General features: G+C 39.0%; 1 long non-coding RNA gene across 1 annotated transcript in view; it reads left to right on the top strand.

The window, feature by feature from the left end:
* The first annotated feature begins 8016 nt into the window (after positions 1 to 8016).
* Positions 8017 to 26775, top strand: part of LOC128803419 (uncharacterized) — a 50755-nt gene continuing 31996 nt past the window's right edge. Inside the window, exon 1 of the long non-coding RNA XR_008435711.1 lies at positions 8017 to 8088. This is a non-coding gene — a long non-coding RNA (uncharacterized LOC128803419). The remainder of the gene's footprint in view (positions 8089 to 26775) is intronic.

Below are 26775 nucleotides of genomic sequence, written 5' to 3'. Positions count from 1 at the left end.
TTATGTTTTCAGCAGTGAGACTTGCACCAGAACTAGTCTCCAAAAGATCATGGTTTTCTCACGGCTTGCAAAACTTAAAGCCCTCAAGAAGCAGACTTGAAGACAAATAAACAAACAGAAATGTAAATACCAGGATAGAAGGGCAGAACCACAACTGATCCAGATCTATTTAAACTTTATTGATTTTTTTTTTCCTGAGCTGAGGATGTGGACCACTATCTTTAACATCCATTAGTGGTGTATTTAAACAAAACTAAATAAAAGCTAGTAAACATGATTATACTTCCTACAATTTCAGACCCCTCAGCATTTTCTTATTTTTATGCATTTGATGCACCTCTGTTTTATTAATGTCCTTCCTGTGGTATTTTAATACACTTCAGGGTACTGCTGAAGTGGAAGGCAGCTGCCTTTTGAAAACATTCAAAATAATCTGAACTGCTTTAAGGTTTCACAATGCTGCCTAAAACTACAAACAGCATTTCTGCTGCAAAGCTCAAAGTTTCAGATTTCTCAGCTGTATTATCATATTTTTTAACACTTAAATTTTTAAAATTAATATTAAATTTTTAACACTTAAATTTGCTGACAGTAAAGGTTAAAAAGACCTTTCTCTTTGGATCAGCCTAAGAGTTGAAGGACAATTTTTGTGCTGTTCCCCAAAACATCTGGCACTGCCACAGTCAACAAATTGGACTGAATGGTAGCACTTTAATTTTCCTTTATAGCTGAACCACAGTTTTGAAACTTATCCATGAATTTAGCTCTCAAATCCATACTCAGGCACACAAATAAGGATGACCTGACGTTCAGGACAGGAAGAGATGACTGGAGGCCAGATTTGGTTTACTTATACTGCACAATTTATGAGTTTTGATTAGCATTGTGATGTATTTTAATCAATCGGTACTTAGAGCATGTGGGGTTAGTCATAAACTGTGAAATTTAACCAGGAGAGTGAATTACAATTATTCCAAGTCAGTCTCAGAGGGGGATATCAGGAAAAGGGGCCTGGATGCAACCTGTGAAAAAGATGAATTTTCTAATCTCTAGCAAGAGGCTTTGCAGACTGAAAAATCTGCAGAAGAGAAAAGAAACTGCTGGTTACAAGTTTGTTAGCTTAAGGAATGGCAAAAGTGAAAAGGGAGCAGAATGAATGGCGATTATGGATGCATTTAAAAGCAATAAAAGGGAATTATTTGATAGCTGGAGGGGTAATTTAGGTATAGGGCCATCCAAGAATGAAGGAATTATATGCATAAAAAACTGTTGACTGGGAAAGAAACTAGGCACAGTACAAAGAAACCTAAACCTAAGTTTTCTCAAAATATAAGGGATAGGACTGGCAAAAAAAATTGAGGCATATCACTAAAAGATGATTTTATTTCATTCACACTATATCCAGTCATTTTTTTGTACTGTGTATAGCAATGACAAGTTTTTTGCAGCATCTGCAGTCCTTGAATCAGTTTGTGTCAAATATTATGTACTTCCAAAGAGGAGAGCTGTAAACCCAGGCTGCCAGCAGAGCTGCTTGTTTGAAGAAAAAATACCTTTAAATAACAGGGTGGACCTGGGGCTCAGCAGAGGTTCTGAAGCTCCTCACAGATGGGTTTTCGGGTGTTTCCAATTGTTTTCCAATGTTTCCAAATCCCACAAAAGCTGAAGATCATTGTGAGCCAGGAGAACGGAGGCAGTGCTGCAGGATCTTAGGGACAAGGAGCTCGAGGATGAGCTTCAGCTCCACAATGTGCATTCAGCTGTGTCACCCATCAGAAAGTTCTAAAAAACAGCTCAGATATGATTATGAGGGCAAGAATTGTTCACTTCTCTGTAACATTTGGCTTTAAACTTTTTTTTTCTTTTTTTTTTTCACTTAGTAATAAATGAAATAATTCTCCAGGTCATGAGTTAATCAGATGTTGTCAAATGGCTGTTAGTAAAATCTCCCCACGGTTCTGAGATAGGTTTGTGTAAAATAAATAGAAATTATTTAAATATTTCTAAATGATTTTTTTTTTAAAGATTTGTTTTTAAAGATTTCTTTTTTAAAGAAACCTGACACCTGGCAGATGCTGTGCACTGTGGAAGAGCACAAAGCTGAGGCATGTGGCTGGCTCAGCAAAGGTCCATGAGTTGTCCTGGTTTCTTCAGACTCATTATGCATTTTAGACTATAATTTAGTGGCAGATTTACCTTCCCCGATGCAGAAATACTTTTCTTTGTATGAACTTTTATGTAATTAATGTGAAGCTTAATAATTCTATTTGTGAAACTTAAAATCAAGTCCTGTATGTATTTTACTTCTGTGTTACTTGCTTTTGTACCAAGAATTTGTTTAGGAAATTCTATACAAAATTTATGTAAAAGCATTGAGTACCTATTTATGCATGATAGGGAAACAACTAAAATTATAAACACAATATTGTCATTTATTTCAGGTTCTTCATGGGCATTTTCCTCTTTTCTCCTTTTTCTCTGGGTGGGAATTCTGTATAAGCACTTTTCTACTCAGAGAAGTTGACAGCCATGGCAAGAATGAATTCTGATGCTTTTTTTTTTTTAAATAACTTTATTTTGCAGTAGTTATCTTGAAGCAACGTTGTTTTGCTTGTGAGAATTTGCCCACAGGGGTGAAAAATTCTGATACTGCTGGAGCAATTTTTGAAATGCATCTCCTTTGCAGATAACGTGCATGAAGTACCTGTTTTGTAGCAGCTGCTGTGGGAGACAGCAGTGGCCACGACAGGGGGGTTCAAGGCAGAAGCTTTTGGGAGCAGAACACCAAATAATTTTTGTGCTTGGGTTTCTTTTGTACAGTGAGGACCAAAACATTGGCAGCACTTACCACCAGAACTGTTATAGACTGGAAATTTTACACCAGAACTAAAAAAAAACATCCCAAATTTCTACTTTCTAAAGGTTTTTTTTTTTTTTAATTGTCTAGCTGCCCACCTTGTTGCAATACCTATCTTTCTCTTTAATATAAAATTTGCAATATCTTGACCTGCAGCAGATACTATTTCAAACTCTAAATATCCCATTTTTCAGTGCATGTTAATTTCTCACTTACCATGGCAAAATCACAGTAGGTAAAGCTTAAATGGAAAACAGACTTCAAAATGCCATGGGGAATATTCTACTTAATTCTGAATAAGTCTTATTTTTCAACTTGTTTAATAATAGTTTGGCTTCTTTTTGCATACTTAAGTAATATTTTTTTTATAAAGTTATTTAATGACTTGTCTTCTGCCAAACTCTTGTAGAAGGTTCTTCATTCATCCATTACTCATTATTCAGAGTCAAATTATAAGCATGCTTTTAATGAAATTTCATTCATTTTCTGGAATTATAAAATCAGGATTGCTTATGCTACGTGGTGCTTTCCTAGGGAAAAAAAAAAAAAAAAAAAAAAAAAAAGGCAGGCATATTTTCCTGATTATTTGTGTTCAGAAAATAATTCTTATAAAGAAAGAGCTCATCAAAACTTCAATCTGGACAACTTCTCATGGCCAGCCTGGTGAAATACAGGTTGTCCACTCAGTCCTTGAGAGAAGCCTGGATATTGATCAGGGTTTGTAGACTCCCAGGTCTGGAATTTGCTGAGCTGAGCAGGTTTTTTTTCTGCTACCTTGCATTGTATGAAGCTTTTTATTCAATACAAAGCAAAGCCTGGCTGAAGCACTGCTGGGGTGATGTCCCAGAAAATTATTTCCCAGGGTTCAGGGCATGTGACAGTCAGGCCCGTGCTTTATAATTGTTTCTCACTAATTAGCTGGCTCACACACTGCTGTTTTCAGCTCTCAATTTGTCTCTCCCTTTTGTGCTGTCGAATTTGCCATTTTTCTTCCTGTTCCCCCACAACAGAAAGGAAAGCAGGCTGTTCACAGACTTGGCCTGCTGCAAACCAAAATGTTGTGTGAAGCAGGGGCTGCCTGGGATGGCTCTCAGGATCTTTATCCCTACAGCACATCATGGACTGAGGGGTGCTGCTGCCACGTTATTAATGCTGCTCTAATTAGGCCGATCGGTTTTAATTAGCACGCTGTCATGTAACAATCTCATAAAATACTTTGTGTAAGAAAATTGATCTGGCTCTAATGCTAATTAGTTTGCTAGGCTCCCTACCTTATAAATGGGAATTGATTGCTTCCCTTCTTCTTTCCTATTCAATAATTCTCAATAACCCTTCCTTCTTTCCTATTCAATAATTCTCCCATAAACTCTGTATTCTCTTTTTTTTTTTTCCCTCATGTGACTTTTTTTTGTTGTCCCTGTGTCTCTCACTTAATTCTGACCATAACCCCATCTCTAGTGTAACCTGAAAAGAACAGGGCTTTATCACTTGACAGAGAGAGTCATCCTCAGTTAATTTTTTTTCTTTTTCTCTCAGGAATTTGCCAGATCAGAGGCCTGAAATCCTCAGGACTGTTTCAGAACCAAAGCTGACAGGGTTAGGCCCAGGTCAACCCACTTGGAAATCAAAGCCAGTACAGAGCTAAGGCTGTACCTTGAATGGAAGATTTATAAAGACAGCAGCATTAACATTACAAAAGAAGTATTTTATTGGGTCTCACATGGGATTTGTTTACTGCTAGTAAACTGCAGAAGAGTGAAACAACCAGGTTAATAAATAGCAGAATGAGCAACAAGATAAATCAACAACTCCTCAGTGCTCTTAAAAGCTCCTTGAAATTGGGATCAATTTGGTTAATTGTGAACATAGCAGTGATGCCTAGAAAAGTCTGAAAATTCTGGCTATGTGAATTTAAAATGTTGTTCTGGTTCAGTTCTGCTTTCAGGTTTTTAATAGAAAGGAAATTAAGAGGCAGAGACAAAAGCAACTGCTGAAATTTTGTTCGCTTTTGTTCTTCCTTCTAAACTGGTCTTCTATGAATATAAATTATTTGGGATATTTATAAAGAAAAAAACCCAAAATTAAACCACAAAGAAATAAGAATAACTAAAAACTCTGAAAGATTAAATGAAAATTTCATTTTTTTCATTTGCCTTTATATTTTTGTTGACATATTGGCTAAAATATATTTTTGACATATTGGCTAAAACTGGTATGGGATTAGGTGCATATGTAGATATTATAAGTACCAATGGATCTGGAATTGATGCAAGCAATCTGCTGTGCCATGCTGGTTTTTCTGAAGGGCTGGTCATGCTTTGGTGTCTCCAGGCACTCTGCTTCTTACCAGGCATCTCCACTCTGGGAGAGGTGTTTGGGACTCAGCGTTGGCATTTGACAATTACACAGCAGGTACACGCACAGGAGCGCAGGGAAAACGTCTTTGCAGTGTCCCAGGCTTGTATTCATCATTCTTTGCTTGTGTTTGATAAAAGTGTGGCTGCCTTGCAGTCAGTGTTTGCAAAGCCAAATCTCTTTAAGCCTGGCTGTACCTGCACTTCTCTGAATCTGTCTCCAGAGCACCTTTTTAGTGCACTAGACATGCACACATCACAATCCATCTCTTTTCCTGGCCAGCTCTATGTTTGTTTCTGCTTTTGCAGTACAGATGATGGGAAGGAAGCAGGAGAAGGATCTCTGGTTATTCATTGATCAGTCATTGTCCGTTTTTGCTCATAGTGACATTTGTCATGTTCAAAGGTGACGTTTTCCTCTTACTTCTTGATGAAATAAAAATCTGAAGGCTGCTATGATTTGATGAATGTATCTGTGTCAAAGAAATACTCAGAGACATTATGTAGGATGTCAAATTATATTTTTATGCAATTTATTAATTTTGGGAATAAATGCTTTCTTAGTCTTGAACTAATTCTCGTTTCATTAGAAGCACTTTTTTTTTTTTCTTTTTAACATGTGGCTACCTGCTAAGAAATGTTGCTTGTGCTTTAAGCTCTTTGACAGTAACGTCAGATGTCAGTATGTATAAATAAATGTTTCCTAACTTCCTGAAACATTTTCATCTATTTAAAAATAAGGAATTCTAGTTTATTTTACTGGAAATACTTATAAAATGTGGTCTCACTGCCAGCTGAAAATAAAGGAGCCATTTGAACTTAGTCAAAATAAATTTTTATAATTCTTTGTAGTAAATTGGGCCCTGACATTATTTCTTTGTTAATGCCTGTCTGATCAGCATCATGCTTCTTTCCTTTTTGCAGCAACATTGTTGAAACAGCAATTAGGATTATATCTTGCTATTGTGGTATGTCCAAACCTGTTTTTTACTTTGGTTACATCAATATCTTGATTTCCCTTCCATCAGGACACATCTTAGTTTCCTGCAAGATCTGAGGAGTGCTGATCAATTCCCAGCACACTCTTCCAATCCCTTTCAGGGAGATGCTGAAAATACTCTGGTTTACATCAATCTGCAAATGAAGCAATGACTCTGAGGATGAGAAATAGTTGTAAAAGGCCAGGATGAGAATCTCCTTATTCAGTTTAGTTTATAAATAAAGTCTCTCACACCTGGTTTGTCCTGCAGGAAAAGCTTAACTTCTCTAACCACAGGCTGGCTGAAATCTCTGAGCAATGGAAAATTTGCCAGAACAGACACATAAATGAAACTTCTCAGCAATTACCTTTAGCTTCTAATATTAAACTTGTCTGTATTTTGACATTGATGAAATCTTGGCCCCTTTAAAAAACCTTTTAATATAGGTAAAACCTATAAACCCTTAAAAAAAACCTTTTACACCTTTGAGAAGAGGTAAAATTAAAGTCATCTCACTGCTTCTTGTACATCTCAGACCATGGCTTCAGAAAATTATAGATGCCAATGGTCTTATCTAGAGGAGATAAATTCATGCATTTTCCCATCCTGATGCATTTTCCCATCCTGAACCCTTTTGCTCAGGGTGTTGCTGTATCCAACACCTGCCACATTTCATCCCAAAGCTGTCCCAGCTTTGTGAGGAATAACTAAGAGAGGTCAGGTTTTGCCAAGTGCTGCTAAACACAGTCCTTCTATCTGTGTGAAAAAAAACCAAAAACAGGATTAAATTCAGGCACCACTCTGAGGGAACTGACAGGAAATTTTGATTTTGACCGCAGGATATCATTAAAAATATTTTCCCTGCTGTGCCATATGAGGCTTAATTAAATATTTGTTCAAACAACCTGAGTTTCCCCAAATGAAAGGATGTAATATGAATATATTCATATAATTTGGATACCTGAGCTTCTGAAATCTTCCAGTTATCAGGAGTAAAAGAAGAGTTGGCCTTGTAAGGCATTTCTGGGGGGTCTGTCCTGAGGTCACAGGTGTCACTGGAACATGCCTGGATTACACAGGAATTGCCATAAATTTGTGGTCTCTGCTGCTGTCCCTTATTTTTCTACTGGGGTGAAGCCAGAACTTAAAATTTCAGAATTCTGGTGTGGAAATCTGTGTCACGGGGGCATCTCCCTCCACAGAGGGGAGGAATTCCCTTCTCCCAGTGTCCTTGTGCTCCACATGATTTTCCAGAAGGATTTTTGTGTGTGTGTGTGATCCTGCACTGTCACTAACAAAGGAGTTTCCCCAGATACTCTGGGGTACCCATGAGTGCCACATAGTGTAGGATAGAAGTTGTGGATTTATGTCACCTCTCACTCAGAAAGAGCAAAGACAGAAAGCACTGAAAGAAGGAAAGGGTTGCCTACAGATACATTAAAATATATATGCATTCACACACTTCTAAAAAATAAAAGCAGACCATGAAGAGGCAGGAAATTTATATATATTTTTATTTTTTAATAAAAAATACTGTCCTGCTATTCTGAATTTTAAGGTGCTCAGAGTTTATGAGGCTTTTGGTTGGTGATTCGACATCTTAATTTACATAAGAGTGTGATTTTTCACAATTATTTTATTTGAAAATGTGTCATAGCAAAACAAGTTAATATCTCCATTGAATTAATGTACCCTTTTGGTTGGGTTATTTTTTTTTTTTTCTAAAATATCATATTCACCCTTTTAATGCAAGTAATGCGATCATGATGAAGTGAAATGGAGATTTTATTGATCCTAAACCATTTTTGCTTATGACAGGGCAAAAGAATAAAAAGAGAAGAAGAAAAGAACTTGGGCTAATGTTCAACAACAATGCTGATGTTGCTACCAAGATGTGGTGAGTGACTCTTTGAATATTTATCTCAGATTGAGGAGGATGTTAAATTCTCCTAGCTTGAAAATAACCTGTGAGTGTCTGAGGCTCCCTTTAACTCCAGAGTGACTGCTTACAGTGTTTGCTGTGTGTACTCTCCAAAATCTATCTGATCTTTACATCTAATGTACACAGCAAAAATTCCACTGCCAGCTGGCAAAAAATGAGGGCAATGTCATTAAGGGGTCACATTTAGAGTTATGATAGAGTTGTGGACTGTGGCTTTATCAAAGCATGGAGGGGTTTGTACAGAACCTTCAACACCAGAACAGCTCAGAGGAAATGAATTTTCTGCCTTTGTGATGTCTGGCTGGGCCATTGCTGATGTCAGAATTCTACCAGTCAATAAGATATTCATCATTTTTGAGCTCAGACAGGGAGTGGAGCAGAACAGTCCCACATTTGGGGATTCAGATTGGAGCTTGGACACACAAATGCTGGGGGGAAAGGGACAGAGGCTCTTCCAGGCCTGGAGCTCGTGCCCTGGCCAGGTCTGAATCCATCAGCAGGGACACTGAACGTGCCCAGGAAAGGCATAAAAATGTCAATGTTACAAAAGTAAGAGGAGACAAAAGCAAATTGGTTCAAAACCAGAATCTGAACAAATGGGAACAAGCTGACTATTTCATTTTGGAGAAAAATCTGTGGCTGTTTCCTCAGCTGCAGGAGGGAGCTAAGTGCCTCAAAACTGAGGAGAGCAGCTTGCAGAAGGCACAGAAGAAAGGGGCAAATGGGTTTGAATTGCTGCTTTGCAAAGAGCCAAACATTTCCTTTGTTACTGCAGAGGGGAGGCCATGGAGCAGGCACATTGCTCTGCCCTGCTGCTGCTTTTGTTTCAGCTCTTTTTTCAAGAAGGAGGGATTGCTCTTAGGAGCAGTGTCAGTACTTGCTGTAGCTGACACATAAAATGTGGGGTTTTTAAAAATTTTTGGGTTTTTTTTAAATTTTTTTTGTTTGTTTGTTTGTGGTTTTTTTTTGGTTTTTTTTTTTGGGTTTTTTCAGTTCTGATTCAACATGTGCTGGGAAAGGCCTTGAGAAAAGGAAAGGGGGAACTTTGGAGGCCAAGTTTCCTGCTGGCAAGTGACCTGCAGGCTTTGGGGAAGTTGCTCTGTACAGATGGCCTTTTCCATCTCAAAACACCTGCTGTGGAGGCAAGGACCTGGAGACACACCTTGTAGCTTCCAGCTCGTGCCTGAAATCAGTTAATCTCTTTCCATGGTTTCCCAGAGCATGGAAATTTACTTTCAGTTAGCTTAGAAAGACACTGATTTAATGAGAGGGAGAATCTTAGGTTGTAACTCCATGTTGCAGATTTTTTTTTCTCATGGTTTTAGTGTAAGGTGTTTTCTGGCAGCATATTCTGGTCTCTAGGAAATAGAGTGCCCTCTGTCAACTGAGTTAATGTCTTGTGGGCTGTCCTGATGAATATGTTAAAAAAGTTATCTTTGGTCAGAACAAAAAAAAAATCCTGCCTAAATTTTTTTTTTTTTCAAGTGGCCCTGATTTAACACAGGTTGTAATAGAGAAACTCAGGGAGTGAAAAAGTGCTGAACAGAGACAGCAATGAGTAGCCAGGACAAATTTGTCTTAATTAAACCTAATTAAGGCTTAAAACTAGTCTTTTTACAATAGCTTCTGTGTCATGAAACATCAGTCTCAGAGGCCCCATTGTTGAACAGCTGAAATTGTTCTAGTGCAACAATGGGGGTTAGTAGAGGCAATTACATCGCTCCATAAAGATGAAAAATTGTCTTTTGAAGAGGTAATTCAGATATTCTTGAATGAAAACTGCCACCAAAGAGCTTTTTCCACTCCAGCATGAGATCCACTAAACCAAGGTGATGGAAGTGGCCTGGTGCATGGCAAGCAGGCCCCTGGCAGTTTCTGTAATCTTGGCCATGAACTGACTAAAGACCTTTTCACCCTGCAGTGCTGCATGTCCAGCGTCCTCCATGAGCATTAAACTCAGCCAGTGAACAACTGTGATTTTCTTACAGCTCAGTGGACCGCAGCCTTCAGCCAACAGCCTTCTCTTAGCATGCTCAAAATTCTCCCCAGGTCTCTAATGAGACAAAGAAAGTGAGCAGAGTGGCATCTTTTTCTCCATAATTTACTCTTATTCAGCGTGCTCTTTGAGCATTCATATCCCTTTCCTTCTTTCCATTTCGGGTTTATTAAATTCAAACTTTTATTTAATCAGGTACACTAATCCTTGGAGGCTTTTCTTTTTCTTTTCTTTTAGTCTCACACTGAAACCAACTTTTATTGGATTTTATATTTGTTGAATGTTAAAAGTAAAGATTAATAAGATCTTAATATAATCATTTATTATTTTAGCTAAAAAAAAATGCAGTTATCACTTTTGCCATTATAGTTAAGGCATGGATGTGTAACCAGTAGTTAACTGGATTCCTGTATATTTGTATTTCAGAATAGGGTAAAACCACAAAAGTTCCATGTATTTTGTATAGTTCTTCCCCAGTAAATATCACACAGATAAATTTAAATGTTTATATGCAGGCCTTCTGACTGCCTTTAGTCCCAAAAATAATAAAAGCTCAGAGGTACTGGCAACAAAATGCCAATGTTATAAAGGGCATTATTCTTATGAAAGTGTGTTTGGAAGAACAGATTAAATTGTTTCCTCATGTATATAATTGGAAAAAGAGTCTGCATCTATTATTACTTTCAAATAACATCTTTATCTTCATATTTACTGGATGATCTGCTAGTTTTGCTGCCTAGGAAGACGGAACATGAAAAGGAGTTCTGTTATCAATGAGAGAAGTTATTTCTGAGTGTACATTTTCCATAGGCCAGTGCCAGGATGTGAGATGTGTACGAAACCACACCTGTGTGCTGGAATTTACCTGGCTAAAGAGAAATATAGGAGAAGTGAGAGCACCTAAACTAAAATGTGCACGACTGAGATTCACATTCCTTTCAGCTGCTTTACTTTATTTCTGCCTCTGTTTCTTCCCCCCTAGCTTTAGATTTATGAGCCATTGTAAGGTTTTCTGACTGCTTCTGAAAAGGATTCATGGCTGCTTGTGCTCGCAGCATCCAACAAATCACTCATCTCACAACGTTCATTTCTTTCATTAGATGTGCATTCCTCATTTTTTGTACACCCCTCACATTTCATTACAGTAATTTGAAGGGTTTTGCATATCAGTCTCAAGAGAAAAATATTTTGTTTGTTGTTGGTTTGAAATGTGGATTTCATCAGCTCTGGTCCTCTTTTTTTTTTGACACAACAACATGAAAAATAGTGAAAGGCAACTGCACATTAAACTGAAAGCTAATTTACAGGTTCTGTTCTGATTTTTGGAATAGTTGATTTTTACCTTGAAGAAGAACGGACTAACTGACCTGATGATTTCCCTTGTGGCTCTGTTTTCTCTGCTTCTGTGATTGAATGAATATTCGTGTGGGGAAATGCATTTTGATACTTTTGTATCAGATATTTTACATTCAGCAATTCTTTTTTCTTTTTATTTATACTCTATGCAGTTTAGCCAAATGACATCCATTTTGTTCCATGGTGAACATTGAATGTAAGCTCTGGATGTGAGACATTGGGGTTTCCACACTGCCAGATGACAAATAGATGCATTTAAAATACTATTTATGTATAGAAAATTGTGCTTTTCTTTGAGAAAACAGGGCAGATATTTAATTTGTCCCTTGGGCTCCTCTCTGTCTAGATTTGGGAAGACCACAGCCTTCCCTGGGGAGATGGGAGGCCCCAAAGAGATACACATCCTGTAATACTCCTCACTATTTAATACTATATTAAAGACTATTTAATACTATTTAATGCTCCTGCTGTCTAGGTTAAAAAACAGATTACATTAACGTGCATTTTCATGTGAAGCAGACACACAAAAATTTTCATTTTCAGTCCCTTGGGTGTGACTCTATTGCTCAGGTTCATATTCCTTCTCTGGGACAATGACATCTCCAAAAGTGGGTGAAAGACCAGAGGAATTTCTCATACCCACCAATGGCCTGGGGAGAGGATGCAAAAAATTAATCATCTCTCTCCCCTGAAAACTCCATTTCCCCTAGTCAACAGAAATAATTGTCACACCCCTGTTTTCTTTCAATCACCCCTGGTGAAACTCTGACCAGGTGTTTGTTGTGTCTCTGTGATCTTATGTTTCAAACCATTCCCTGAAGGTGCCAGATTTTTGACTTGCAGCTGCAATCCTTGTGGTTGTCAATTTGGGAGCGCAGCAAAACATGAGAGGTCATCCATCTCAGCCCCCCACAGCACCAGATTGTTTTCTGTCATCTACCCTTTGGTGGTCACAGGAGCTTTGTGAAACTCTTTTGTAAAAAAAAAAGAGTTTCTTGAAGGGGTCTTCTCCATTTCTACTGACAGGCTTCTGTGTCTCAAATGCTGATCTTGTGGAGTTTTTCCTTGTTTTTATTTTATATCATTGATCTTAATCCATTGCAACCCTTTACTTTTTCAGTGCTTTACACTGTAAACAGGTATCTTATGTAAACAGGTGTCTTATGACCCAAATAGTTACAAGCCAGTTCTCTTTATTTGCAGTTTTCTCCTAAACTGCCTTTTCAAGCCCTTTTTAATTGGAATCTGGGCTTATGTTTAGCTTTTTTTTTTTCACCTACTTCAGGTGTCCTGTCCAGAAGGACACAGAATACAAGGTAGTGTCTTACACCTGCTACACCAGAATCTCTCAAACAGCAGTACTGGGATGCTCAGGGCTTGCCCAGAGTGCTCCCTGACCATCTCAGTTGTGTGGGGCAGGAAGCTCCTAATTTCTTTTTATCAATGGCTTCTTAATTCCAAAATCATATTCAATTTGTTCTCTGCTACTGTCCTAGATCATATTTATTTCAGCAAATCAACCTTACTAGTGCTCTGTAGTTTTGTTTTTTTTTTTTTTGTTTTTGTTTAACATATGCCTTCTAATCTGGCATATCAATATATTCTACAAGTAATACCTTTTTCAGGGTCTGTACAATACATTTTATATATATATATATATATAATATAGATATACATACATATATATTACATGTATACACACACACAGAGACACACATATATATATTATATATATATACACATATATATATTATATATATTAAATATATATATATTGTGGTCCACTGCAAGGCAAAAGACATATAGGAAGAAAAAGACTACCTATCTAAGATGTCATACTGCTAATTTCATTCATATCCATGAGAAAAATGACCTTGTGCAGGCTGTGAAGGTTTTTATTTGGGGCTGGGTGCTGGTTTGACATGAAATGAGCCAGTAAGGAATCTTTCTTTCAGTGACTCCCTAAAAGCCCCATTAATTCTACTTTTAGAGACAGAAATTTCCAAATCTTCCAGGCCATATGTTTAGCTTACGACCTCATTTGTTATCACACACAACAGGTCTATTTAATATTCTTTCACTGTGTGGTACATCTGTGAAAACTGCTGTTGCTGGAGAGGTGAGATGGTGTTATATGCCAACAGAGCTTCCCTCCATTTTTATAGGAATTCTCTAAGTACTCTGCAGTTGACCAGTGCATGAGGAAGTTTGGACTTAAAATCATGCAGATCTACCTGGAGGAAATTTATTTTGTTTGGTGTTATAATGGTTGTATTATATTGCCATTAACAAGAAGCTGCTGAATCAGACATTCCTGACATTTTTGCAACTTGATTAAGCTTATGCCATAATTAAAGAAATCTGCCACTATTTTTGCAGATATTACACTAATATTTCTGAGACATGTGTCCCCAATCTGCTACTGAATCACATCCTTGCACAAATGTAACTCCCAGGTGTGTTGCTACACTGGTGTTTTTAATTGCATTTTATTTACTGTGCTCCAGAATTATCATTTTGCTCTCATCAACACTTATGGTTAATTGAATACATGAAAACTAAATTTATTAAGATCAAAGCACTAAGTGTGGTGCTTGTTCCATGCCTTCATTTCTATGCCACTTAAAACCTTTGGGATAAACATATGTTGACATGAGTTCTGAGTGTATCTTCTGGAGCAAACTGTTTCTCTCTTGCCTTGAAAGCTATTTCATTTCTCTCAAGATCAGGTCACGAGACCTCCGTGCCTGACAAGTAGAAAATGAAGACAGTGGTATTTACAATTAGAGTGTGAAGTTCATAGCAGGTGACATGGGAGGGAGCTGTGGAAAAGGATCCTGTCCCTTTGCTTGTGTTTGAAGGGTAGTGTGTAATTTGCCCATTGTGAGGGGTCCCCTTGAAACCAGTGGTGCTACTTAAGGTAGAAAGCACCAGAACAAGCAGAAAATGATGCAAAATTTGCTTTCTGACACACTGATAAAAGTGAGATGGGGTACACAAAAATCAGTGTTCGTGTGCCAGTGTTATAATAGTAAATATTTCAAATTACTCTGATTTGCCCTCCTGCCTAGAATGTTGACTTGTGAGTGGAGCTGAGTTAAAATCTGTTACATACAAGAGCTTCCAATTCCCCAGTTATTTTTGAGATGCTTGATTGCAGTTGTCCTTGCTGAACTAGGGGCTACTTAAAGATGTTGGATTTCTCTGCTGATAGCAATCTAGGTGTTTGAAAGTCAGCAGTTTGGGGGTTATGCACAGCAAAGGAGTCCGTGGCCATTTATACTTCTGGATGTCCTGGAAAATAATTTAGTGAATGACAGGTCTGGAGTGATGGCAGTGTGTGTGAGCAGTCAGCTGGGAAAAAAGAGAGCCTGGTTACAGGAATTATAAATGAGAACAACTGTTTGACTTGAGGAGAACAAAATGAGCTAAAAATACAGCCCAGGAATAAATGGTCAGAAATAAAGGCAGCCAGTTTGGACCTGATGATAGTTCTGTCTTTGGTAAACGCTCTTAAGCTCGTTCTCCCGAAGGAGAGAAAATAATACAAAAGTGAAATCTAAATCAAGAGAGTCACTCATCCATCCTGGATGGATCCCAGAATGCTGTAGCTGCCTGGGAATGGGAGAAGAAAAAAGGAGTCACAGGGGAGGTTTGGTATCTTGGCTGCCAAGGGCAAAACAGAACTCGCAGCTCTCTGGGTACAACAGATGAGATTTCTGCTGCACACAGAGAAAATGAACCTCACAGAGACACGGGCCTGTAGATAAGAGGGAGAGCTGCCAGGATGAAAGGAGGTAGCTGTTTGGCTGTGGTACAGATTTTCTTTTGATTGCCACTGAAAACCATCCCCTAACTGGTGTGGGACATAAGTCCTTTCTGTGACGACATTGCCACGCCTTTTGCTGGGAGCCTTGGAGGGATGAATGCTATCCACAGCTCCCAGCTGTGCTGCAGAGGGACCAGTGCCATGCCTTGATGTAAGGCTGCCCAGCGCCCAGTTTGGCTTTAAGAGGGAAACTACTTTGTGTTTGGCTGGTACTGATCAAGGTTTCACAGGCCTTGAACAAATTGAGCATTATTTCAAACCATGCATTTGTCTGCTGGCTGCTGTTCCTCGTATCTGTTTCTCTCAGGTTTATTGAGGTCCTTATAAGCTTCTTCCCAGTGATCATAACTTTCCTGCCTGTGGTTTGTTCCTGGATCAGAGTGGAGCACTTGAATACCTGTAGTTATGTTTTACAAAAACTGCAGTTCAGAGCTGTAACTGATGAAGTCTCTCACAGTGAACTTCTTGGAAAATATTTTAATCCAATTTCACTGGATTAGCAGTATGTATACAAAGCAGCAGGTGATCTACTGGCTGTAATGGAGTATTTATTCCCTGTTGCTCAGGTTCACAGGGACATTCTGAGGTTCCTTTCAACCTGATTTATCCTTTAGTCCTGAGTTTTATAGTCATATAAAACTGTTCCATATAGGACATCCTCTTCAGCTGGGTATCACAGGAAAGGAGAAGCAGGCAGAAGAGAGAAGTAGGAACATTTTTTTAATCCTGATGGCTTAAAGTCAACCTTCCTCAAGGTATCTCATCTTCCTAAAAGCAGTACTGCTTGCACTGAATTAGAATCTCATTAACACATCAGTCACAATAAAAACCAAACCCAAACAGCTCAGGAATAGATTATTGTTTGGGGCATCTCCCAGCAAGTCAAGAAACTCCCATAACTCATCCTGGTGACAGGCACTGTTGACCTTGTTTAGCAAATATAAACTGATTTCACCCAAGCACTTTGCCAAAGAACTTACCAAATAACCTGCAATGACATCTCTCTGGATTTAAATATTTGGGTAAAGAAAAAAACAAAAAGTTGTTCAATTGCTACAAAAGCCTGACATAAAATCCAATAGAAAGCCTTTGAATAATTGCTTCTGTGCTAGGTCTTTGTTCTCTTAAAAAGTGTTGAGCACATGAGCACAAACAGCTACAGTCTTATCCAGGAGGATGATAGGAACACAAAAGCTGAACTCAAACCAAGCCCCTACAGGAGCCCAGAGCAGGGTAAGATCATTAGAACAGCTTGAGCCATTTGTGCTGCCTTCTTTTATGAGGAGCAAAGGCAGCTCACTCATTTGGGCTGCTGCTGCACACCAGCAGAGAGAAAGGGTAACAGCATGATCTGTCAGGGTGCTGGTTTGGCAGGCAGTGGGTTGTGTTCCCCCCTGGAGCCTGCCAAGCCCTGACTCAGTCCAGATTTCAGACTTCAGGCTCTGCCACTGGCAGCAAAACGAAGGGTCCTGTGAAGGGATGTCAGCAAAGGGCCAAATGCTGTGCCAAGGGCTTCTTTTATACATCCATCATTATAGCTCCTGGGTGGTATGGGACAAATATTGTATGGGAAATGTTGAAAGGAATAGAGACACTACTATAAATAACAGCTTGGTTCTTAAAACTGCTTCGCCCTCTGTCATAAAACCCCCATCCACCAAAAAGAAAAAAACCACCCACCAAAAAAAAAAAAAAAAAAAAAAAAAAAAAAGCAAAACAGAGCAAACAAGCAGACAAAGACCTGGGAAACTTCCTGAAAAGATGCAGTTGCCAAAGAGGCAAAAATTTAGGAGGTCATGCTTGCTTGGACCAGAGGACCAGAGGATGAGCAAAGGAAGGAAATGAGGTAATTTGAGCAGGTGATCTGGATGTGGATGACATTTTAAGGCCTACGGTGCTGTAATAAGTTGCTCTAGGAGTTGGATGCTGGTTTTGATGGTTGATATTTGTGCATTGACTATAGTCTGTTGTGCCATCTTTTGTCTTTAGGAGACCCAGAGTCATGAGATAGCACAGCCAGAGGAGTCTTTGCTTTAACAGAATTACCCAGAATTTGCTTTGGGGTTGTCTGTCCTGACAGTTTTGATTTCTCTAAAGTAGATCTAATGCAGGAGGACCCTGTTATTCTGAGACCAGACAGCTGAGCTTGGGTATTGATATTATATTATTATGACACCTAATATAAAAGTATTTCATATTGGTTTTATTTCTCCTGGCACAACAAGCAGTTGCTCAAACATCACTGCAAAAATTTAATTTCAGTGAGTAGTCTCTTGTTTGCTTTTCCTGTCTCAGTGGCTGTGACAAGCTGAAATCAATCCATCACGCTTTTATCAAAATCTACCCCCCCAAAAAAATTCAAATGTGAAGTTGTTACTGGATGCAAACATGTTCACACACTCCTCCCCTGGACCCTGGTGTTACGTGGTGTTAACTGCATTAACACATCAGCAATGATTCATTCCCCCTTCAGCCAAGGTAAAAAGCCTGCCTGGATTTTAAATAACAGTTCCCTGAACAAGTCAGACACCTCATTCCAGACTGTCCAGGAAAAAGGGCACTAAACCTTCCTGTTTCATTTATCTTGCTTTAATTACTTTCTTTATTTAGCATTCACTTGGCTTTTCTGTTGCTCAGGAGAATTGGATCTGTGGCAACAGGGAGGGGAGTGCAGGCTGAGGTTTCAAGCACTGGCTGGAGTTAAGTGGGAAAAGTGGGAGTGGTTATTGGGATGTTAGAGGGAATTTGAGAGAGGACAGCTCTATTTCTGATTTCAGGAAAGTGACCCAGGCACTGGGCTACTGGATTGATGAAGAGCAGAGATGTGGAGGGAATTGAGATCAAACAACAAAAAATTAACCATCTAAATACCTTGTCAAAATGTGTCCTTCAGTCTCCTGCATGGAGAATGAAGGTGGTAAGGGCCTGTGTGGAAGTTCTGTGGGGATACATCTCTATGCTCTGATAAAATGTTGGATTCTGTCACAGTAGGGAGCAGTGCTGGAGTTCAACCTTCCCAGGGATGTCACCTCCTGTTTTCCTTCCAGACAGTCAATTCCCATTGATCCACTTCTTCTGCCACCCTGCTTTAGTGATCCCTGGAGCAGGAGAAGAGCTTGCTTGCAGTAATGTCAGCTTCAGCATAGAATAGAAAAAGAGATTTTCCTTTTTTGCCTAGATAATGCTTTGCTATTTTATACAGTCTAAGAAAAACTATGGAAGCTACCCAGGCACTTTAAAACCAATAAAAGAGCAGCTTGAGAGAGGTCAGCACAGGAGGTGTGCCTGGAGGACAGTCCCTTACAGCTGCCCCTGGAGAAGCCTCAGTGGGTAGGAAGCAGATGGCTCAGCTCTGTCAACATCCCAAAGTCTCCTGAAACACCAAATTATTGAGGCAGTGAGGTTCTGGCTAGCTAACTACATCTGAGGTGCTCATGGGCATGGCTCTCTTTCAGCCCTACAAGACAAACTAGAATTTTAATCCTTGAAAGAAAATTTTGTAGTGGAAGTATGTGAAAATGGGGACTGCAACATAGATGAATGTTTGCTAATAGCAGTGGAATATTGGATTTGGGAATGTAGGAGGGCTTTTCTAACTTTACAGGTCCATAGTATTTGTAAAATTACTTTATTAAAAAAATCAGTGGGTGTTAAGCAGGGACTCTGCTAAATATGAATAATTTAAACCAGTGAATAATTAAAACCTGTCTGGGAAGAGTTATATAGGTAATTTAAATTTCAGGTATGCACAGAAGAAAATGTGAACACAGAACAATTTGGGATGGCATATTAGATTTGCATTGTTCAAGTGAGTCCTGATCTGAACCATGAGCACTGCACTGTGTGGGATTTGCACAGCAAATCCCAAAGCAATATGAAAATGTGCATTACTCCTGGACTTAAAGGACTTTCTCTTCAAAGATGACAAAGTGACTTTGAAATGGGAACTGCAAGTACACTCCAGCTCCTGGGAAAACCACTCTGCCTTTCTTTTCATGTAAAGGTCATTGCAAATTGGGAAGTTTAATTCATGTCCTGCATGTTTTGTGCCACCAGTCACAGTCCCTTGCTGGTAAATAAGAAAAGTGAATTTGTTCTTGAAGAGAGGGAGTGAAGAGTATAAAATTGGCCAGGTGCTTCTCATGGGGAGGGTTTGACCACACCTTTGGTTGCAGTGAGCTTTTTATCTATTTTGCAGCAGATGTATTTGTAAGCTACTCATTATTTAGTACAAAGAATGACAAATGAGATAGATATTCAGTGAGGGATCAAAGGGATGACAGAGGAAAAGATATGCAAAGAGATCCTGGATGCAGGATTGCCACTTCTGGGTTGATGGATCACCTAAAAGAATAGGCTGCTAAATTTGGGTGTAGTAACTCAAGATATGAAATTATTCTTGCCCAAATGAAATGAATGAGCTTGATTTGTTTCTACACCTCAAGCACAGCAGTACCTGGTTTTGCATTAAAAAGTCAGAAACAAATCAAATTCCTGTAAAAGATTTGTGTTTGCAAGGCATCAGCTGAAGGAAAAGATGGAAGAGAGAGACAGTGAGATGGTAAAGAAAATAATTTTCAGAAATTTCCATTGCACATGAACAACGCATTTGCTTTCAGAAGCTGTAGTCCTGCATGGTGTATTTTTTTGGTAAGGAGAGTATCCTGGAAGTTGCTACAATATCTGTATGCCAGACATGAGTAAATGAAGCTTTAATGTTTTCTGGTACTGCAGTTTGCTTTTCCATGTGGTGTATGCATTATCTCTGGCTTTTTTTTTTTCCTTCCAACTGTGTGAAATTCATATTTGTAATACACAGGAACATGCATGAGTGAGAGGGTGTGTGAAGAGAAAAAGTGAGAATTTACTTGTGTAATGGTGTTTGGGTATAAAAGCTACTTTTACTTAAAAATGGGTTAAGAGTAGGTTGGTTTGTTGGTGAATTTTTAAAAACTTTATTTATTTATTTATTTTTTATTTTAGTGGTAGCAGTTTTCCTTTCTTCTAACAACAAAATCCTCCAGTTCAGGGCAGAACACTGCTTTCTGAACTTAGAAACTCATCAGCTCCATCATGTTTGTTACAAGCAGTGTTGCTTTGGGATTTATTTTTGGGCTATAACTCAGTTATATTTACCCTTTAGGAGTGCTTTCACTGAGGTGTGCCCCTTTATGTTTCAGTTATGGAAATCAAAAGATTTACAGGAGTTTATGTGCCATTGCCATGCCTTTCTTCTTCTTGTCTCAAAACCAGGGAAGGAATGTGGGGACTTTCTCTGTGTTTTACAGGGATGGCCGAGGGAGAAGCTGAGTTAATGCTGAGAGATGCAGCACGAACAATTAAAACACCGAAAGAATAATTCATCTTCTAGTCCCTGCTTTCTAATTTGCTTATTAAATATATGTCCTTCCAGGTGCATTTCCCTTTTCTAACAACTCAGAGTTGTAGGAGGACTCACACACCTATGTCTTCCTGAAGTGTCAAGGTTTCTGCACTTACCTGTCCAAAATAACCAGTCGGGGTTGTAAAAGAATAGGATTTTGAATGGCATTTTGAAAAAAACTGAAGGGAATGTTCTGAAGAAACATTATTTACACTTAGGTCTTTTGTTTCTTAGTTTTATATTGAATTGAAAACCGGGTTTCAGAATGTGTTTACACTAGACTGAAAAAGAAATTCGCAAGAACTGCATTTGTAGTGATACTGCCTCTGTTAAACATAAAAAGGTCTATAAAACATCCGCTTTTATCCTTCACATGAGGTACTGCAGCCCCCTGGACTGCATTCAGTATACAGCTCAAATCAAATTTCTAGACTGGGGCTGTGTTCCTACTTCTCTTGTTATAATGCAGTGATTCATTTCCCATTAATTTTCACACAGATTATACTTCCTTGAATATTAACAAGAATGGAGTTAGAATCAAAACCTAATCCAGCAAATGAAAATGACAGCTTTTTGTCTTTGTGTCATTGATCTTTTGAGTCAATAACGATCTGGCAGAATAAATTTCACATGACTTCAGGCATCTACAGTAGGTGCAGCTCTACCCTTGGTTTTCTCACCTCTTCCCACATGGGTAGTGACAGGAAATAGCAGTATTGAATGACTCATCTGAACTTCTTTGGGCAGAGCAATTAGGCTGTAATTTAGGGTGACACAATAGGCACAGAAAAGCCAATTTCTTCCTGGTGGCAATCGTGGCAGCTCAAGCTGAGGCAATAGTGGCAGAGGCAATCATTCAGGAGGCTCTTCCAGAGAGCTCCTATGCCAGGTGATGTGCACAGTCCTGCTGGCATCACAGCTGTCGAGTTCTGCGTGGGTCTTCGGTCTTCAAAGAGACAAGAGCAGTTGTTGGTTGCTGTAAAGTTGTTCATTGCATGAATACATCAGCCTCAAAAGTGAAGAGTTCAGAGTATTAAAGTCTGTGCTAAAAGCTTTCTGGCATAGGGTCCTGATGTTCCAAGCAGCAGCAGCCGCTCCCACCCCTTCTTCTTCACCTTCTTCACCTTCTTCCTCCTTCTTCCTCCTTCTTCCTTCTTCCTTCTTCCTTCTTCTTTCTTCCTTCTTCTTTCTTCTTTCTTCTTTCTTCTTTCTTCTTTCTTCTTTCTTCTTTCTTCTTTCTTCTTTCTTCTTTCTTCTTTCTTCTTCTTCCTTTTTTCTTTCTTCTTTCTTCTTCTTCCTTCTTTTTCCTTCTTCTTCATCTTCATCACCTTCTTCTTGCACCCCAATACAGGGGCATTTTATTTATAAATAATCTAAATAGCTATTTGAGCTTAATTCTGTGAATCACTTTCTGTGTGAAAGTAGCGTCAGTTCTTACCCAAAATCTACTTATATAGTTCTATCTATTCACACAAATAATTCTGTCTGTCCTATCTAGAAATGTAAGCCATGCTCTATCTGCTATGTTTTCATTATGTCTGGAACTAAGTTCATTTTGTGAAAGGTAACACTGCTGAACTTTAAACTAGGCTTTAGGCCTTTTGCTAGCTAACACAGTCTCTTAAGGCACTTAAAACTAAAACTTACACTCTTACTTCATGTCTGTGTGGCTTAATATATTTTAGTTTCTCTAAAAGTTCTAATTCAGTCTCTGCACTCCTTTCTCTCTCTGAGAGACTTAGGCTTCTATTTTATGCATTCCAACAACAGCAGCCCTGAGAGGCTCTGCTCAGGACAGGGACCTGAATGGACCATTTACTTGACTCAAAACTATGGTTTAGCCCTCTGAGCAGGTAAAGGTGACACAAAAACAAAAACAAAAAGCAAACAAACAAAAAAGTTTACTTTCTTTACATGTTATTGCTTTTGTAACAAGAATAAGACCAGAAGATATATTACATATGACAATAAAACAGACATATTATAGTAAAATTTCCAAGGTGGTAAATGCGTTTTTTTTTTCTTTCCTTAGGGTTCAAAAAATCTTACAGATAAGACATTTTTCCCCAGGAAATGAAAATATTTTTCCTTTAAGCCAGACTTTGAACCATTTCCCTTGGGAAGCCAAACTTCTTTCCAGTTGTAAGATTCCTGTTCAAGCCCTGTTATGCCAGGATACATTACAGTATCACTTCCCCATATGTGAACACTATAATTTTCTGCTCACACTCCTGCTTACTCAATTCCTTATATGTGAGTAACTAGATATTTTATTTTGATAGTGATCAATAACCCTTCATTGCTTTAATGTAATTTTAATGCAATTTTAAGCCAACCATGAGAGGCAAAAATCCACTGCCTAAATTCCAAGCGTATCTGTCGAGCTCCTTCCCACAAGAAAACTGAGCTCCTGTAGTCATCAGAGCAGGTGCTCCTTTGCAGCTGCGTCCCTGCAGGGTTTGTAGGCAGGAGAGGGATGTGTATTAAATAGAAATATATTTATTCCATAGCAAATTGAAGCTGCTGCTGTGATCTGTTTGTAGTGGTAAAAGTGTGTGATTTATTATGGTGCTCAGTGTTGTTTCAAGTATCGTGGCTGATGCTGTGTATCAGAAAAGCCTAAATGATTGAATTTGTTATGCCACTTAAAAAAAAAGGAACATAATTAATTCAACCAGAGAAAATTGGAATTTTCTGTTTGTAGCTGGAAAGGACAGCACTAAAATCAGGGCAATCATAACAAGTTAGTTCCATTCTGTGATCTGGCAGAAGTGTAGGTTCAGGTTCTCCCAGGAAAAGAGAGGAACTGAACTGATCTCTCTGCTGTTCTAAACCATGATATTAATGATCTGAGGACAAGAATGGCACTAGAAATTGTGTTTGCAGGGATAGAAGGATAAATTCAAAACTACTTTGGTACCTAAAGCAAGAAACTCCTGCAGCTGAGGTGCACAGTGCTGGTGAAACCTTTGAAAGATTTGATCAGGGGATGTGGAAGCATAAATAGCACAAACAGATCAAAGAGAATTTCCCTATGTTTTGGGAGCTGCTACGTCAAAAATGAACTAATAAAAGCTGACATAAACATACTTACCAGTAGAAGTTTAATTTTAAAAAAGGGCTGAACAAGACCAAGAAAGTGTATTTAGGCATCAAGGTCACTTTAATTTGAGAAGCTTGCCACGTTTGCCTGGGCACTGGAGAAATAAGAAAGGGAAAACAAAGAAATGCTTGCAAGCCCAGATGGGCAGGCACCCAATGGCAGAGAGGTGGCAAAGAGCAGCAGGGAGTTTGCCAATAATGCAATGCAAAGCTTCTGAACAAAGGTTGAGATTATTGGCATTTGGAATGCATTCATCACCAGTATCCATCTGGGGGAAGGCAGCATCAATAGTACTTGCCCTTGCTTGATTTAGAGTCTTCTCTAGTGACTGGAGCTTGGCTGCTGAGTTCCTGCTCTCTCTTCTGGCTGAATTCTAGCCTATGTGCAGCTCAGTTATGAGATTCTGAGCAGTCTGCCCGGCTTTATGAGTATCTTGCCTCAATATTGAAAGGGAAAAAAAAAAAAAAAAAGTGTTTCTGGAACATGCTATATTGTAAAACTCCACAGCTGAAGGTTCCTGTTGTTTTTTTGAATGCGACACTGTTCATCAAAATGTAGCTGCTTTTTTTTTATTGCTTAGATTTGATCACAAGTTGTTTTGAATTTTTTTATTTTCATTTATTGAGAGATGACAGGATCTTTTTTTTTGTCAAGATATACAGACCTGGAGGAATTCATTTCTTTTCTCATATGGGAAAGCTGTCTGCTACCTTCTATCTTTGCCATGCAGTGGAATTCACTCCCAGTTTCTAGCTCAGAGGACAAGCAAAGTTGAAAGTCTGGACCTGTTCATTATGCATGCTGCCATTGTGCTTTTTAAAATTAAGTTGAAGTGTTGAAAGCAGGTGGAAGTAACAAGCACATTGATTTAATTTATATCTCTAAGTTGCTCAGGCTATGTTGAAAATCCTCAGGAATTCCTTCTGTGTTATTGCAGGTCTGGGAGGGACACTCTGAAGGCAATGTTCAGTGCCTTCTCCAGGTCCCCAGCACCTGCTGCTTTCCAGATTTTAACAAAAACTTCTGTTTGCAGGTCCCCTCCTGTCAGGCATCATGAGCTGCACTCACCAAGCTGAGCTCTACACCAAACAGATTGAGATTTTGTTATGCATCTCCTGTCTGGTATCAAAAGATAAAACCCCTTGCAACAGTGTTAAAATGGTAAGATAAAAAAGCAGTTTTTTGTTGGGAACTCCCAGGTGCATCCATAGTTATGGGCTATGGGCACACTCGATATCAGATTTCTACAGTTTTTGCAAGTTTAACAAATTATCATATCTAACAAACATTGTCCAGTTAGAAGAGCAGCTGGTTAGGTATTTTCTCCCCCAGATACTTCCCCACTGGAGTTGACCCAGGGCTTCTTTGTCCCATTTCTTGTTGTTTCTCCTCAGATTGGAAAACAAAATGTTCTTCTTGTAAGTCCTCTTCTTGCAAATAAGACTAAATGGTATTTCAGGAATGTGTTGGAAGGTTAGCTGATTACTCTAAAATCTAAGAGAAAGGGTAGGAAAAATACCAGAAGCTGTACAACCACATATTAATAGTCTACAGAGCTATGAAAAAAGTGTAAAAGCTGGAATCTTTAGGCATCACATCCAATTGCTGTGCACAAGATGGGAGGTGGGGGCCAGGCTTGCTGTGTCCAGGGGGTGAACTGCTTTCTGAACAGGTCTGGGCAGCTTCTGTGCTCACTGAAATCCCAGAGCAGCTCCTGGAAAGCCTCCCCTCACCCTGGGAGATGCCTGTGTTGGGCCCACGCTGCGCAAAGCTGCAGGTGTGCCCCTCCTGCCTGCACCTGCCCACCCATTACAATATCAAGTGATGCAATTGTGTGCTCCAGCCTTTCTAGCACAGCATGGAAGAGCATCATCCTGGTTTTAGGGTTTATCTGGCTCTTACAGCATCAGGAATCCCAGGCATCAGTGTGCTCCCTCTGGAGAGCAAACCCACTGCAGGTGTGTCACTCACACCCACGGGCTCATCCCACACCTTCATAACTGCACTTCTGGGGAGTTCTGCAGTTATTTATTGCCCTGTGGAGGAACCAGCTGACCTAATCACTCTGGGCTTTGTGATTCACGTGAGGAATAGTAACTGGTGTCAGCCAGAAAAGAAACATCCGAAGCTTTGAGCAAATTTCCATTAAAATAAGTCTTTTTGTATTATGACATTTATTTCATGAAACATTAACTTCATTTTCTGCAGACTGTTTTAACATTTTGAGTTAAAGGTTTTCTCTCTCTTTTGCATTACTAGATAACTATAATAATGCAGGGCATAGCATAAAGTTTGCAGAGAGCTGTACGTCTGAAACTGTTACAGTTCAAAAATAGAAGTGAAAAAAAGTCCAAAGAGAAAACTGTCAGTGAAAATTGGTAGCAATTGGATATGTATGTAAATTACAAAAACTAATCTACCAAGATTCATAGGGCAAATAACTCCAGCTACTATTACTTGGCACCAAATAAAAACATTTCATTGAAAGTGCAGCTGCTAGAGAAATGAACTGATAAACATAAATTGAACATAAATGGCTGCAGGCAAACTGGAGTAGCAAACAGAAAAGGACAGGGAAAAAAAAATGTTATTTGCATACATGTGTGTGCCTGTGTACAGAGTGTTATACTCATGTAAACATCTGAGAGTCTCAGACATGGAGAGGATTGTCAAGGATCCCCAGCCCAGAAAGTTCCCCAGGTGGAAAACCCTCAGTCAGTCTCTGCTAGGAATGGAGCCAAGCCCTGGCTGCAGGTGAGGAAGTGTGTCCAGAACAGGGCCCTGCTGCTGGTCTGGAGATGCTGACCATGGTCAGTGATAGAAGGGATGGGAGGATAAAATCAGGCTCTGAACTTCATGCCTTGCTGGCCGATAAATTTAATACTTTAGGCTGTTGTATAAGAATTTATGTAAAGTCTCAGGCCAAAACCTGATATAATTTTTAGGAATTTAAATATGAAATTACTCCATTATTC

The sequence above is a fragment of the Vidua macroura genome, chromosome 2, assembly GCF_024509145.1.
Source record: "Vidua macroura isolate BioBank_ID:100142 chromosome 2, ASM2450914v1, whole genome shotgun sequence".
NCBI classification, from domain to species: domain Eukaryota; kingdom Metazoa; phylum Chordata; class Aves; order Passeriformes; family Viduidae; genus Vidua; species Vidua macroura.
The sequence above is the reverse complement of the archived record's forward strand: the minus strand, read 5'-3'. Positions and strand labels throughout refer to the sequence as shown.